Source organism: Malus domestica, chromosome 02, assembly GCF_042453785.1.
Source record: "Malus domestica chromosome 02, GDT2T_hap1".
Taxonomy (NCBI): Eukaryota; Viridiplantae; Streptophyta; class Magnoliopsida; order Rosales; family Rosaceae; genus Malus; species Malus domestica.
Genome location: NC_091662.1, coordinates 37683851 through 37700796, shown reverse-complemented (window position 1 = coordinate 37700796; position 16946 = coordinate 37683851). Strand labels below are relative to the sequence as shown.

General features: G+C 35.1%; 1 long non-coding RNA gene across 1 annotated transcript; it reads left to right on the top strand.

Moving 5' to 3' along the window:
- Positions 1-2655: 2655 nt before the first annotated feature.
- LOC103407495 (uncharacterized) lies at positions 2656-6868 on the top strand. Its single transcript, XR_011578610.1, has 3 exons — positions 2656-3061; positions 3199-6759; positions 6854-6868. It is a non-coding gene; the product is annotated as an uncharacterized lncRNA (long non-coding RNA).
- The last annotated feature ends 10078 nt before the right edge of the window (positions 6869-16946 follow it).

Here is a 16946-nt window from a genome sequence, read left to right as displayed (position 1 = left end):
GTATGTTTTGTTCAATTTTGGGACTAATATTATTCAAATGCCCTCGAATAGAGATTATCTCATGGACAAACTAGTCACGTGGATATTATTTGTCTGTGACTGATTGGAGGATCGAGTGATTCTGCATGACAACCTAATTCCCGATGTAACAAGGAATTGCCCACCAAACACATTCAAACAAGGTTTAGTCTTTACCCATTTTAGGTTCATTGACTATCTAATTTTCTTGTGAGCTCCATTCATGTGTGCCCTATCCTATTTCTTGTTTATATACAGACACAGAGTCTAATGACTCTCAAGGAAGCTTGGCATTCAACTTGATTGGGAATGGATTGGTGGTTTGGTATGGACTGAGAATATAAAATATGCAACATATACCAGCGCAAGAAAACTGATACAATGTCGGTGCACTTTAATCAATAAAAGATATCCGTGTAGTATTGCACTCTAGTATTATTTGCCTCCATTAATAAATGAAAGATCTGTTGTAGGGCCTTTTAAGTGAATAATTAGAGAGAAATTGAGAGAGACGGTGGGGCTAGCATAGAGAAAATTTGATGAATTTTGAGGTGTGATTTTTCACCCTATTGTAAATTTATTTAATTTAAAGTAGTAAAAAAAATAAATTCCTTACCCTTTAGGTATTACAACTTAAACAATATACTATCTGATAGATATGACAGAATCTCGTAAGAATTTCCTAGGATTTACACAATCGTATTATTACAATAAATAGGATGATCGGTATAAGATGCCAAAGGGGTTTCCACTATGACTGCACCACCTGAATGATGAGTTTGGAATCCCCCTCCACCACAAGCTTTCTCACACCTTTGCACCTGGCAAAAGAAAGACCTTTCCTTAAAACAATGGCTTCCGTGAGCAAGATGGTGGCCCCATCGAGATTGAAAGCACCAACTTAAATAAAGAAAAAAAATTATTTGAATTCATATAACCTCAAACTTAAAATTTATCTTTTTTTCTTATTGCATATTTACAATCAAGTACAAAATAAATTTAACAGTAAAACTAAAAATATTATACTTACCCCCAAAATCAAACCTACCATCGCTCAATTTTTATCTAAAGCTCGTTTATTGCTTCCTGTGAAATTGCTTCCTGTGAAAATAGTAGTATCTAGTTCAAATATATCATAACGTCTGGCGGCAGTGTTTCATTCTAGGGAATTGGGTTTGTGCAGACCGAGAGTAAAAAGTTGGAATCTCTTCCAAATTGATTAAAGATTGGCCATGGTCAAATTGATGTATTGTTTAAGCGTGGCATGGTATACGCCTTGGTCCAAAATGGTGACAGTGAGTGTGGAAACGTTGATATAGCTCGCACAAAATAAGCTTTGGAGATGGTGATGAAGTGGAATTGAAGTTGGGTTTTGATAAAAAAGAAGAAGATTTTTTTTGGTAAAGAAGAAGAAGATCGGGACAGTGATGATAATGAATATCATTCTTCTTATACAGATGAGAACAATGTATATTATTGTGCCTACATTTTCGACTTTAGCGAGAATAGAGAAGAGGATCACCATCCTGCGTGTTCACTTCTTTTATGGGAAATATTGGAGTAGCAAGTTCGCACATTTTAAAATTAGATATGGAAATGGTTGCAGAATCAGAGTCCTTTTCAACTGATTTTGGCTTTTTATTTTTAAATGGATGTAAAGTTAAATACATATTAAATTGGGTGTATGAGGACAATTTTAAGTAGTAAATTTGAATTTAAGAAGATATTAATAGTTTAATTAAAAGTAATATTGTTCAATTTTTTTTTCAAGTAATATGAACGTAGAGAGTATGTGCTCAAATAAAATCCCTCATATAAATTAGATTATGATGATACTCTCCTCAATTCATATCAACAAAATTTTCAATGTGCCCCCCCCCCCCCAAATTTCCATACTCTTCTCATTCCCTCTTGTTTTGTGTGGTTATAGTTAAGCTACGTCAACGTTTTATATTCCTATTACTTTTTGTTTTATTATTTTTATAAAAAAATCAATATAAAATGTTGACGTGACTTAACAGTGACCACACAAACAAGAGGGGATGAGAAAAGTATAGAAATGGGAGGGCAAACAATCCACCTCCGTGTACAAAAGCCTAACAATAAAATGGCCACTAATTAGCCTTTACCTACCCCATTCTGAAGGATTTGGATTGTCTGCCCTCTCCATCCCATATCCTTCACTTGCCCTCCTATATTATGTGGTCACGGTTAAGTTACGTCAACATTTTATATTGATCTTTTTATAGAAATAATAAGATAAAAGCAATGAGAATATAAAATGTTGACGTAGTTTAACCGCGACCACAAAAATAGTAGGGCATGGGAAGGGTATGGGATGGGGAGGGCAGACAATCTAAGTCCCATTCTAAAATCACAACTTTTCTAAACATGAGGGGCCATATATTAAAGTTTTCGGAAACTTTGCGAGTGTAAAATGACATTTATAAGTTAACATAATCTTTTTACCTAACCTAGAAGTTTGGACATCTTATGGAAGAACAAATGGAAGAAATCAAAATGAGTCCATTCTTCTTTCTTGCACTCATTTACATACTCCATATATTTTTTATAATTAATATTTCTTGCACAAATGAGCTTCCTGATTTCAAAATTTCCTTTAAATAAGGAACAAAGACTGCAGGGCAAACGCAAGATACGTAGCTAATCTTTATCTCTCTAAATCTAAAACCATGAAACTTTCTAGTCTGAGTGCGGCTGCTGCTGCTCTTATGCTTCTTCTTCTTCTTTTACTGGCTGCAAGTTCAGAGGCCGCAATAACATGCAGTGACGTAACCAAGGACCTTAGACCATGCCTGAGCTACCTTGTAAGTGGCTCAGGGAAACCACCTGCTGCATGTTGTGCTGGAGCCTCAGCCCTCGCATCTGCTGCGTCAACCTCTGCTGATAAGAAGGCTGCATGTGCCTGTATTAAATCGGCAGCCCAGAAAATTAATATCAAATCCCAGTTGGCCCAAGCTCTCCCTGGGAACTGTGGGATCAACTTGTCCTTCTCTATTTCTCCAAATACTGACTGTTCAAAGTAATTCATTCTCTCTCACGCCCCATCCAGTTACATATTATTTTCATTGATTATTCCCAATTAATTTTACTATCAGAATACAGTTTACATTATTGACTCAATTTTTTTTTCTTGTTGCTCCACTGTTGCACTTGCAGGATTGGTTGAACCATTGAAGCTGAAGCAGCTTGAACATTTGGAAATAAAAGGAGTTCTCTTAATCCGTACCGATATGCATATAGAAAAACCCAGTTCTGCCCGTGCGTATTACAATCCTGAAGATCTGCTCATGCATGCATCTTTCGGACCCCTCTACTAAATAAAGTAAAATCTATCTATAAGTAATACATGGCCTGAGTGTGTTAATTTTCTGCTTAATTACTAGTTTGTTCCTAGCGCGCTTGTTCTGGATTAAATAAGAGTTTTGCCCCTAAATATATTACATGGGAATGAAGACAATCATTTGTGTTGTACTCTGACATATGTATTTTATTTTTATATTTTTTATAATCGCAAAGTGAATCTCACTTCAACGTTGCTATCATGGGAAGTGATATGAGGATAACTTATAAATAAACAAGAAGCATACAATATGTTAAGGGGACACAAAGCTAAACCCAGACTGTTAAAAAATTCATAAAAAATAAGTCAAACCATTTTTAGCAAAACCTATAATAAGAAAGCTAAGAAGGGTTATGAGAAAGGAGATGCAGTGTAAGAAGGCATGAATCCGACCAATGAACACTAGGATGCTCAACACCATAATTGTTAAACAATCATTAACTTGATTACCTTCTCTAAAAATATGAGAAATCTGAACCTGCGTGGAGGATAATAAAACTCGACAATTATGCCAACTAACCAAAAGCCTTCAGAGGACTAATGTCAAAGAAGGCGAAGATGAAGAAAAAAGGTGAAAAACCAGTGAGGAATCACACTCAATCCATAATGAATGCCAACCTCTACCCTAGTCTAAAGATACAACATGAATAACAACGTGTAGTTCGGCGTCCAAAGAAGAGACCAAACTCATTGAATCCACAAAACAACCAATAGAATGACCCATAAAATTATGAATGATACCACCAAATGCAGCCAAACCAAGGGAACCTCTTGCAACACCGTCAATATTTACTTTGACCTTGATTTTTGTTGAGCTTTTTCCTATTCCATGTACTACTTGCTCCAATGTGAGATGGGAGAAGCTCTTAACGAGCGAAGTTGCAAGTGGACACTGCTTCTTGAGTGTTCTTTACAGCGTGGACCAAACTGTGAATGTACACTTGCATGTGGGCCAATTCAGGAATGCACGCTTCTTGAGTGTTCTTTAGATCCTCGTTCACATGAAATACAAATTATGATCAAGAGATGAGACTTTAAATTAACCAAAATGTCTTACTTTATATCATCTCTGGTCCACCTTATTGTAACACACTAGTTACACTTTATGCTTCATTGAAGCCTTAAATATGCCAATGTAGATATCCTTCATCTAATTAAACCACCATAACCTGCAGGTGTGAATACATCTCCAAAACAATCATGCATCACTTTCATTAGACTAATAACAAGAGAAACAATGTTTGTAGCCAACGGACCCAATTGGAAATATCAAATAGGCACATGTCCAAATAAAATATCCCAACACTTCATAAAACAAATTAATTCGAGACTTGTGAGCAAGATGAATTAACATGTTTTTGACACTGATCTATGCACCATACCAGTTACTTTCATGGTGATTTCCAACACTTGCGGGTAGATGGAAATCCTCACAACTGAGACAGTGCATAGACCATGTCATGACATTTAATATGTAATTTGATAACAACTTGATATCCGATATATATTTCATCAGATAATTGACTAGTACACTAAAATGTAACTTAATGAATCCAACTAGAGATTAAACTGAATACATGGATTCTATACGTACCTTATAGGTCATTTGCAAATGTAAGGCATTACTAACACAAAATTCAAGCTCCCACTGATTTGCAACATCATTACTTAATTTGCAAATACACATTTGTGCTAAATCCTTATGAGCCCCAAAACAAATGGTCAATTGAGGAATTCAAATGATTGCAAAAAATGTATGATTATACCCAGTATCCCTTCATGCAACTTAAACATATTATTGTCATTCGAGTCATCTACCAAAACATAAATTCATGAAAGATAGAATAACGCTTTAATAGATTCATGGAAGTCCACTTAATGTTCAAAATTTTAGAACAACTCCCACTAAGTTTTTAGAGTTTATACTTGCAATAAGTTAATGAGTGTGAAGCCCAATTTTTGTTCACTAATTCTCCCACCTGGGCAAACACTCGTTAATATATTCTTTCAAAGATGTACCTAAAGAAAATTGCTTTATATTTTAGATATAATAAAATAGACATCACAACCAACATAAAGTTGTCAAACAGAATTTTAACGAGTTACACCTACTTAAGAATTTATCATAATTAATTTATACTCTTGATTGCAACCAAAATTATACATATAAAAATAGACATACTAATCTCCATAAAATAAAAATATAGAACCGTTTTGGGTCAGAATAGTAGTCTAAAGTGACGTCTCAAAAGACCAACACAATCTGCCAGTAAAACTGTTTATACGAACATGGGTTACTAATAAATTCACCATAATTAAAATACAAGGCAAACAATTATGAAAATTTGCAGACACATAGTATACACTAGAAAACTGTGCCTGCACGTTGTTGTGGGAGCGAAAATCCAACCATAGAACATGTTCTAAAAATATAAATGCATAGAAATCCAAACTAACACTATTTACACAAAGATAATGAAGGCTGTATAGATAATGTAGCGAATATTTTTTACAGGCTAGTGTCTAGATTTATACATTTTATACAAAAAAACATGAGCAAACATTTTGTCATTGAGATACAAAAATGGTTAATCTGATATTCCCCCTTGGCAGTCATCGTATTTCTTGATTCACATCAGTAGTTGCAAATAAAAGATTTCAAAACATTAGATTGTTCATGTACACAAAAAATTGGGGAACTGATCTTACAATGGCCTATTCACATGCAAAAAATATGGAGAAGCATTGTTATAATTCGAACAACAGATGATAACATTGTTTTGTACAACAACAAAAGTTTGTTCCTTCCAAGAGTGACTGCAAATAAAAGAATGTATTGAGGGGGAAAATATAAATGGAAACAAAGATGAAATAAGGTGTGTATATAAATAGAGCTACATCACATAAAAAATGGGAATAGAGGGAAGTTACCTAGTTCTTCTTTGTAGCGGAGGGTCTATTTGTGAGCTAGTTGGAGAAGATTTTTTCTTCAATAACTTGATTGGCACCTAATCAAAATCCTGCACATCTGCTTTAGAGACTTCCTCTATGTCACTGTGCCAAACATATAAGGTTGCAAAAACAAATTTAGATCACATTGAAAATATTTCAAGGTGCAGAAAAAAAATGTTGCTCACAGAATATAACCTTTTTTCAACTCCTGTATAAAGGGCTCTCCCGATTGAATCTCCTTTTCTCTTGTGTGATTCTCCAGTCGTCTTAGGCGGTGTAGTAGAAGATGAAACTATCGTGGAAGACACTGCAATTTCTCTACTAATAGATTGCGGAGTTGCTGGTGGGATTGCGGTGTCCTCAGAAACATTGTTGATGAGGAAATCATTTGAATTCAACAAATTTCTTCTGGTTCCAAATTGGAGGTGAAAAATTTTTCTTTGGCCTATAAGTCTGAAAAACTCGCTCGGCAATTGCTTTTGATATGCTAATCTTTGATTGAAAACCAAATCTTTGCAGGGTGCACCAAAGACTTTTTCACCTGATTTGCCGATAAAGAGAGCATTGATTTCATTTGTTTCATCTTCAAAGACCCCGAACACTTTGTATCTTCATTCAAACACAAAAAGCATTGATTATAAAGCATAAATAGTCTAATAAGTTTAAAACTGCATTTTTATAGATTTTCTGTGTTATAGCTTAAAGTTAATATCAATGGCATGAAAAATAAAAGTATGGCTGTATAAAGGTGCATTTCAAATATAATTAAGTTTTTAGCTCGTCCTGTAGTCAGATGGTTAAAAGCGATCATTTTATTGCATCATACAAATGTTATGATTCAATGGCTAAACCTTGATAGTCTTGTTCTAAAGAGTGATGAAATATTAATTAAAAATATATAAAAACTAAATAAAGTATAAATTTAATCTAAGAACGGTGTGAGACAATGATTGATCAATATAACTGAAATATTGAGTTATTACCAAGGAGTTAGGATTTGATTTGGATGTTTTGACAGATCAATTGACCATTCGTTGGATCCTTGTACATTTGTTTGGCACATGTAGGGCAAGCAGCATACCACCATTCATACCTTGTGTTAAACCGCTTAATTGATGCCTTGCACAAAAATGTGTCACCCTGTAAAATATTTAGAAAGATGTTTACATGGTTGATGATCGTTAAATAGAAAGCTTTTGTAAAAGAAGTACAAAGTGAATAAGATGGTTTTGATTTAACATGATAAAATATAAGCATTATATGCACCTTATATAAATCTGGATCTAAATAGCTTAATTCTTCAATTGTCACCTTTTTTCCTATTTGCAAAACTTCAGCCTCATTTGCCTAATTGGAAGGAGGAAGTGTTCTAACAAGGTGAGGCCAGCTACAAAACCTGCAACAATTTTGATCCAACATTAATTAAATAAGCGTATAAAAAAATTAGCTGTTTTTCATTTAATAATTCGAAGTGTGTTATAATATTTTTTTATGATAATGAATGGACTTACACTGATTTGTATGAATTTAACTCTAGAGTGTTTGGATCAACAAAGAAGATAGTTGAACCAGTGCTGTTGAGGATGATGTTGTCTGTGCTCACAAAAAAAAAAAAAAAAATGAACGAAAAAAAAATGAAAATAGAAAAAGAGAAAAAATGTCATAGCCCGTCCCAATGATTAATTATCGTGGTTGTGAAAAGACGAATTTACCCTTGAGCGTTGGATGTGTGTTGTGTTTTGGATTAAGAAATTGGGTCAATTGGTTCTATTTCTAACTAATTGGACCCAATTAGAACTAAAAGATTAAAGAATTGTGATTGGTGTGCATGTTTGGACCACACACATCCATACCTTTCTCTCTCTCACTCTCCCATGCTCTCTATCTTCTCTCTCTCGGTTTCACTCTCTCTCTCCCTCTCGGCATTGTGTACGGACAACACCAAAACCCGTTGAATCATGACGGATCGAGGATGTTGAAGGTACCATCGTGTTCCTTACAAGCTTAGGAACACATCTAGACCATTTTCAGGTAAGGAGAACTTCGTTTTCATGTCGAAACCATAACCCCGATTTGGGGTACTGTTCATGCAAACGTTAAATCTCGTGTTTTTGGAAATTTCAAGCTTGTAGGAAGCTTAGTGAAGTTCCAAGGAAGCTCGGAGTGCTTCGTTTGAAGGTTTTGGACATCGGGATCGTGTGGACGAAGTTTGGCCGGTTTTTCTTGGAATTCCCCGATGAGATCCCGTGACTTTTAGAGCTTTAAAATGGTATAACGTGATTGTAGATGTCTCTAGCTTCATTTTGGTATAAATTGCATGAAAAATGGTGAAGAATTGAGCGAGATTAAGGAGTTTGAAAAATTGCCTAGTTTCCGGCGCCAGCGACGGTTGCCGGAGCTGGAGGTAGGAGATGGAAGAATATTCCGTCAAATTTGACGGAATATTCTCACGGCGTCAGTTAGTTTGGACGGTTTCCGTTGGGTTTTAAAGGAATATTCCTAACGGCAGTTAGGGAATCCGTCAGGATTCCCTGTGCGTGGTGGTGCGTATTGTCGTGCCTTGGCCGACGCGTGGCGGTGCGTGTGGGGTCAAAAAATTATTTTGAAAATTTGGGGATGATCCTGAGGTTGTGTAGATCACTGTGGTATGTTCATATACCCAATTTGAGCAATGTATGAGAAATTATTAGCTAGTTTTGTCTATGTGCTTTAAAATAACGTTTTTATAGTTAATTCGCATATAGGTGAGGCCTATCCCGAGGACGAGCGTATCCACAGGCGACTCGAGGGTTACGACCCATCGACATACCAGTGAGTGGGCTTTTGTTTTCAATATATATTTATATACTTGGTATATTTCCCAGAAATACTTTTTTTTTAAGGAAAATGTGCTTTGAAATAATATGCCAAATGCTTTTATATTCTAAATATGCATTTCATGGTTGCATATATATATATATATATCATACAACATTTCATAGGAATCCCTTCCAATATCACCTCCAGAATTCATGACCAACTAAGTAACTTAAGGTGCCCAACCCTAAGTGATTTTAGATGGTATAAAGATGTTTTTATGTCAAGAGTTATGCTTAGAGATGATAGTAATCAACCATTTTGGAAAGAAAAATTTATAAATGGATTACCAAACCTTTTTGCCCACAAAATAAGGAATACCTTGATTAACGAAGAAGGAATTATACCATATAATGATCTTACTTATGGACATATCATAAGTACTATCCAAAAAGAAGGTCTAAAAATGTGCATAGACATGAAAATATCTAAACAAGCACAATCTGAAAAGGCTATCGCCAAATATGAATTAGGAACTTTCTGTGAGCAATATGGTTTACCACCTATCGCTCCCTCCAATCTCAAAAAGAAATCGACTGCCTTCTATAGATCAAAGATTTCTAAACCACGGACTAACTACTCCAAGTATCATAAAGGCAAGTATGCCAAACCAAACCCATTTTATGAAAACCCCAGACAGAAAGGATGGAAAGGAAAGAGAAAATCCTCTGGAAAATTCCATTCTAAAGACAATAGTCATAAGGGAAAATGCTACAAATGTGGCAAAGAAGGGCATTATGCTAATAAGTGTAAAGTTAAGAAAACCATAAGTCAGTTGAAGATTTCTGAGGAAGAAAAGCTTCAACTTATCCAAGCCCTAGAACTCCAAAATACCGACGATAGTCATTCATCTGAAGATGATCTAGGTTTCACCTCATCATCCTCATACCAATCAGCCTCTAGTAAGCACTCTACCCCAGATGTCAAGATCGGATGTCTTGATGCTTGTTGTAAAAATATATCAGTACTAACTAAACAAGAAAAACAAGAAGAATTACTCTTAGAGCTAATAAGCAATGTTGAGGATACTGAGCTCAAAAGGTTCTACCTCAAAAAGCTTAAAAACTTAGTTTCCCAAGAAGAAGTAGGCACTAGCCAACCTCAACTACAAAAACCCCAAATCTCTCTTAGTTCTACTCTAGCAAAGTTTAGTAAGATTAAGAAAGAAATTACGGTTAGTGACCTCCAAAAAGAAATCAATCAGATAAAAGAAGAAATTAAACTTCTAAAATCTGATAATTACGAGATTCATACTCAACTCACTAAAGTTAATAACCCTATAAAAGAAGAACTATTCAGTTCCTCTTCTTCCAGTAGTCACCATGAATCAGAATCTGATACACCTTCAGAACACTTAGTTCTGAATCTTCTTCACAAAATTAGAATCCAAAAATGGTATTCTAAGGTAACAATAGTAATTGAAGACTTTCGTTTCGAAACAATCGCATTAATAGATTCAGGAGCAGACTTGAATTGTATTCAAGAAGGCTTAATTCCTACTAGGTATTTCCACAAATCAAAGGAAATCCTTAGTGCTGCTAATGAATCTCCAATGGAAATCAAGTATGAACTTCCTAAGGCACACGTCTGCCAAAATGAAGTTTGTTTCAAAACACCTTTCGTCCTAATTAAGAATTTATCTGACCCTGTCATACTAGGACTACCCTTTATAGCACTCCTCTATCCTTTTAAGACACATCATAATAGGATTACCTCCAAAGTCTTAGGACAGAAAGTCATTTTTGAGTTCTGCCTGGAAACAGACCTCAAAAAACTTAGGCATCTCCAGAAGGATAGCACTTCGCGATTCTTAAACATAATCTCTAATAAGACTAAACATCTTCAATTCTTGAAAGATGATATTCATCACAAAAGAACTGAAGAACAACTCAAACACGAGATTATATCTCAAAAAATCCTTAAATTTGAAGAACAACTTGTTAAAGAAGTATGTTCTGATATTCCCAATGCCTTTTGGCACCGCAAACAACATATCGTTAAACTTCCTTATATCAAGGAATTTAATGAGTCTAAAATCCCTACTAAGGCTAGACCTATTCAAATGAGCCAAGAAGTTATGGATTTCTGTAAGACAGAAATACATGACCTCCTTAATAAAGGAATTATCCGTAAAAGTAAGTCACCTTGGTCGTGTCCTGCATTTTATGTTCAGAAAAGTGCGGAACTTGAAAGGGGATCTCCCCGATTAGTTATTAACTACAAACCTTTAAATGAAGTTTTGGAATGGATTAGATATCCAATTCCCAACAAAAGAGATTTAATAAAAAGGCTTAGTAAAGCAACTATTTTCTCAAAATTTGATATGAAATCAGGTTTTTGGAAACCCAATCATACCCCATCTATTCCTCCTAAGGATGAACAAACATCCCCAACTGCTTCTGATTTTGAGGCAGAACCAGTACACCATCAACTATTGGTTTTAACCAGACAAGAACCTTTTAAATATGATCGTAAAAAACTCTGTAGAGACATAGAAGCCCTAGAAAATGTCCCTAGATGAAATATCTTCAGAAGTAAATATACTACTGAAGAAAAATTACAAATCCATAAGGCATGGAAAGATTTCATGCAAACCAACAGACTTGAAATATTTTTCTTCGATTTTGTAGAAAAACACTATGAGTCTGAACACCAACTAAAGGTAATCACCAAAGAAAATTGGCTTAAGGAAGACAAGTCAATTGTCTACTCTAGTCACCCTCCACAAGAAACTATTCTTATTAGTACTGCGAATACGCAAGTCTCAGCCTCACCGTTCAAACTTCCAAAGGAAGATGCATGTGTCAAACCTGTTATTGAACAAAACAATTTTACCAACCAAAGCCTACATATTATAGGAAAACAGTTGGATAAAATTGAAACCAAGGTGGACAACTTGTCCATTAAACCACCTAGTAAAGAAATACCTTTAACTAGTTTTAGAAAGTCACCCTCTTTAAAAACCTCAACATCCATTAAGATAGAACAGATGCTTAATAAGCTAGAAAAGGATAAATCAGTACGTGTGATTAATAATCCACATGATTCTGAAACACCTTCCTCAATTCCGGATTCAGAAGATGAAAGTATTGATTCCATCCATCAAATGGAACAAGCCTTTCAGAGTCTTGAATTAAAACGTCTTAATGTCAAAAGGACTAATCCTACATCCCTAACCAAAAACTGGTATCCCAGACCCACACCTCCTGATCTTCAATTTGAAGAAAAGAATTTTCAATCTCAATTCACTGTTTCATCTGATAAACTCTATGAATGGAATATAGATGGCTTATCAGAACAAGAGTTGTTAAATAAACTCCAACATATCTCCATGGTAGCAAATAGCTATATCACCAATCATGACCTTAGTCAAATCCAGATTGTTGATATCCTTGTCTCTGGATTCACGGGAATGCTTCATTCCTGGTGGGAAAAACATCTCACTGAGGACTCCAGAAATCTAATAAGAAACGCGGTAAAACTAGATGAAGAAGGAATACCTATCTTCGATGAACATCTAGGACGGGGTGTCCCAGATGCAATTAATACCTTACTTTATACAATCATACAACATTTCATAGGAATCCCTTCCAATATCACCTCCAGAATTCATGACCAACTAAGTAACTTAAGGTGCCCAACCCTAAGTGATTTTAGATGGTATAAAGATGTTTTTATGTCAAGAGTTATGCTTAGAGATGATAGTAATCAACCATTTTGGAAAGAAAAATTTATAAATGGATTACCAAACCGTTTTGCCCACAAAATAAGGAATACCTTGATTAACGAAGAAGGAATTATACCATATAATGATCTTACTTATGGACATATCATAAGTACTATCCAAAAAGAAGGTCTAAAAATGTGCATAGACATGAAAATATCTAAACAAGCACAATCTGAAAAGGCTATCGCCAAATATGAATTAGGAACTTTCTGTGAGCAATATGGTTTACCACCTATCGCTCCCTCCAATCTCAAAAAGAAATCGACTGCCTTCCATAGATCAAAGATTTCTAAACCACGGACTAACTACTCCAAGTATCATAAAGGCAAGTATGCCAAACCAAACCCATTTTATGAAAACCCCAGACAGAAAGGATGGAAAGGAAAGAGAAAATCTTCTGGAAAATTCCATTCTAAAGACAATAGTCATAAGGGAAAATGCTACAAATGTGGCAAAGAAGGGCATTATGCTAATAAGTGTAAAGTTAAGAAAACCATAAGTCAGTTGAAGATTTCTGAGGAAGAAAAGCTTCAACTTATCCAAGCCCTAGAACTCGGAAATTCTGAGGAAAACTCTGCGTATTCATATTGAACAGAGTCTACAACTTCTCAGTAAAAATATTGTAATAAATATATTTTATTTTAAAGGATGCCTGCGAGCTCCAAGATCAGCTTTTAAATTTTCAAAATCGTCAATAGACGAAACTTCTGTAAGTCTTGTTTAATTTTCAATAAATATATTTTCAATCGAATATCTGCATCATTAATTTAATCATGAACACTAAATCTATTTTAAATTTGGTTTTGTTCATATATGCTCTTGCTATTAATCCTAAAAATTTTATATTGATATTAATCAAGTTCTTTGAATTCCCACATACTTATATCGGATATTTCCGGCTTCATATGTTACCCTTCTTCCGCACCCATTTGGTATCAGAGCCAAGTGTGGTTGGTTATACCATTAGTACCTGAATACTCTGTTTATACTTTTAGATTTATTCAGTCTCTTTATAGTTGAACTTATCCCACCATTTGATCATTCTCTGTCGGAAGACTTGATTGGATTCAATCTCGTAATTCCAGCGGAGAATCCAGGGGATCTTGTATTTTGCCATGAACAGGGCGAACAAAGGGATTCCTTCATCGAAACGCGCTCTATCGAACTTCTTCTGGAAGGTGCCTGATAAGACTTTCTTGAATTCGTCTGGCATGAGGTCAGAGATGAGGCCATGTTCTGCCCACCATCTGGGAAACCATGCAGGAAAATTCAATCTGAAACTTCGATCAAAGGTTATAAACCATGAATGACTAAAATCTTCGGATTGGTGTAGGAAAATGTTAGTCCAAGCTTGAATGTAATCAAAATAGGTATAATGGTTTGAGTGACTGGGAAAGCTACTGCTTTTAAAAGGTTTAGGCTGAAAAAGAGGCACTTGCCATTCTGACTCTAATAAGAATTTATTGATGGTAAGGGAATGATACAGGATTCTGTTTTGATTGCCAGAGGTTTTATCAAAGATGGGTTTTATGGTGATGGAGGAAGTCTCATTGAGAATAGTAGTATAATACTTGAGGGTTTTGTGAAATTCACTTGGCTGAAAATGGGAATTGGTTGGAAACATCTTTTTGGCTATTACCTCAGGTGTTTTCAGATGTTTGTAGTTGAAAGGAATACTGAAGAGATACTCTTTAGAGGGTTTAATAATGTAAGGGGATGTTTTAGTATAACTTACTGAGGGAGATGGCGATTGCCTATAAGTAGAGGAGAAAGGATCATACTGGTTTACTAACGCTGTTTGGTAATTTGGTCGGATATTTCCTAGAGTTGAACCTAATGGAGTGAATCTATTGGTAATGGCGAGGGCCGAAGAACCGGGAATAGGTTCCTGTTTTGGTGGTGGTAATGAGGCGGGAAGCCTCCTTTGTTGGCTACTGCCTTGTGGAGAAGCTGTGTTTTTATTATACATTCTTCCCCTGCAAAAATTCTCTGGTTAGGAAATCTGGGATGCAGTTATGGCTGCCCTTAATGTATTCAATTTCAAAATCAAAGATTGATAATATAGCTTGCCATCGTGCAAAAATCTGTTTTGATGCAATGTTTTGAACATCTTTTTGTAAAACATGTTTTGCAGATTTACAATCGACTCTAACAAGAAATTTTTGATTTAATAAATCATCTTGAAATTTACTAATGCATAAAACTATGGATAGTATTTCTTTTTTAATAGTACTATAATTAGTTTGAGCAGGATTCCATACACCTGAATGGAAACGAACAATTTGTTCAGGTGATCCGGAGGAAGTTTGCTGTTTGAGGATACCTCCATAACCAACGTCAGATGCGTCAGTTTCAACAATCTTAAAAGAGTTGGGAGTTGGAATGCCAAGACAGGGCAAAGTCTTAACATGATTTTTAATCTGTTTGACAATAGAAGTATGAATAGTAGACCAAGCAGGAGGATTCTCCTTAAGGCGATCAAACAGGGGTTTACATTGCTGACGCAAATGTGGATAAAATTCAGAAACATAATTTAAAGAACCTAAGAATCTTTGAAGCTGGGGTTTTTCAGTAATCTGATCAGGAAACTTATCTGCAAATTGGATGACACGGTCAATTGGTTGGATGGTAGATCTATGGATATTATAACCTAAAAATCTAACCCTAAGTTGAAACAACTTAATCTTAGTGGCTGACACAACCAATCCATTTGATCTAATGATCTTGGCAAATGAATGTAAATGTTTCCAATGTTCATCTATAGATTTAGAGAAAACAAGGACATCATCAATATAAACAATTGTAAAATGACTATACTGATTAAAAATCTCATTCATGATGTTCTGGAATTCAGATGGTGCATTTTTCAATCCAAAAGGCATAACATTCCATTCATAATGGCCGAAAGGCGTTACAAAAGCAGTTTTGTATTTGTCAGATTCATGAATTTGGATTTGCCAAAAACCTGATTTCATATCAAATTTTGAGAAAATAGTTGCTTTACTAAGCCTTTTTATTAAATCTCTTTTGTTGGGAATTGGATATCTAATCCATTCCAAAACTTCATTTAAAGGTTTGTAGTTAATAACTAATCGGGGAGATCCCCTTTCAAGTTCCGCACTTTTCTGAACATAAAATGCAGGACACGACCAAGGTGACTTACTTTTACGGATAATTCCTTTATTAAGGAGGTCATGTATTTCTGTCTTACAGAAATCCATAACTTCTTGGCTCATTTGAATAGGTCTAGCCTTAGTAGGGATTTTAGACTCATTAAATTCCTTGATATAAGGAAGTTTAACGATATGTTGTTTGCGGTGCCAAAAGGCATTGGGAATATCAGAACATACTTCTTTAACAAGTTGTTCTTCAAATTTAAGGATTTTTTGAGATATAATCTCGTGTTTGAGTTGTTCTTCAGTTCTTTTGTGATGAATATCATCTTTCAAGAATTGAAGATGTTTAGTCTTATTAGAGATTATGTTTAAGAATCGCGAAGTGCTATCCTTCTGGAGATGCCTAAGTTTTTTGAGGTCTGTTTCCAGGCAGAACTCAAAAATGACTTTCTGTCCTAAGACTTTGGAGGTAATCCTATTATGATGTGTCTTAAAAGGATAGAGGAGTGCTATAAAGGGTAGTCCTAGTATGACAGGGTCAGATAAATTCTTAATTAGGACGAAAGGTGTTTTGAAACAAACTTCATTTTGGCAGACGTGTGCCTTAGGAAGTTCATACTTGATTTCCATTGGAGATTCATTAGCAGCACTAAGGATTTCCTTTGATTTGTGGAAATACCTAGTAGGAATTAAGCCTTCTTGAATACAATTCAAGTCTGCTCCTGAATCTATTAATGCGATTGTTTCGAAACGAAAGTCTTCAATTACTATTGTTACCTTAGAATACCATTTTTGGATTCTAATTTTGTGAAGAAGATTCAGAACTAAGTGTTCTGAAGGTGTATCAGATTCTGATTCATGGTGACTACTGGAAGAAGAGGAACTGAATAGTTCTTCTTTTATAGGGTTATTA